This window comes from Capsella rubella, unplaced genomic scaffold (genome assembly GCF_000375325.1).
Source record: "Capsella rubella cultivar Monte Gargano unplaced genomic scaffold, Caprub1_0 scaffold_1, whole genome shotgun sequence".
In the NCBI taxonomy this organism is placed as follows: Eukaryota; Viridiplantae; Streptophyta; class Magnoliopsida; order Brassicales; family Brassicaceae; genus Capsella; species Capsella rubella.
In genome coordinates, this window is record NW_006238923.1 from 17,863,582 (window position 1) to 17,864,103 (window position 522).

Sequence of the window (522 nt, forward strand, 5' to 3'; positions counted from 1 at the left end):
TTCAGATTATGCAAATAATCTTGACAATCGCAGGTCAATCACAGGTTATGTTTTCACTGCTGGTGGTAACACTATAAGTTGGAAATCTAAATTGCAGAAGGTTGTATCTCTGTCAACAACTGAGGCAGAGTATATGGCTCTTACTGAAGCAGTGAAAGAAGCTATTTGGCTTAAGGGTTTGGCTGGTGAGCTTGGTTTTCATCAAGATGCTGTTGAAGTAAACTATGATTCTCAGAGTGCTATTGCTTTAGCTAAGAATTCAGTTCATCATGAGAGGACCAAGCATATAGACATCAGGTTACATTTCATTAGAGATATCATCAGTGAGGGTTTGGTGAAGGTTGTGAAGATTGCAAGTGAATGCAACCCTGCTGATATCTTTACTAAAGTTTTACCTGTGGACAAGTTCGAAGGAGCACTAGAAATGCTCCGGGTAACTCAAGATTGAGCGGTCAAGCTCAGGTACCGGAGGGGAATCCAAGAACTAGAAGAGTGAAGGCTTATGAAGATTATCAGAGTCAA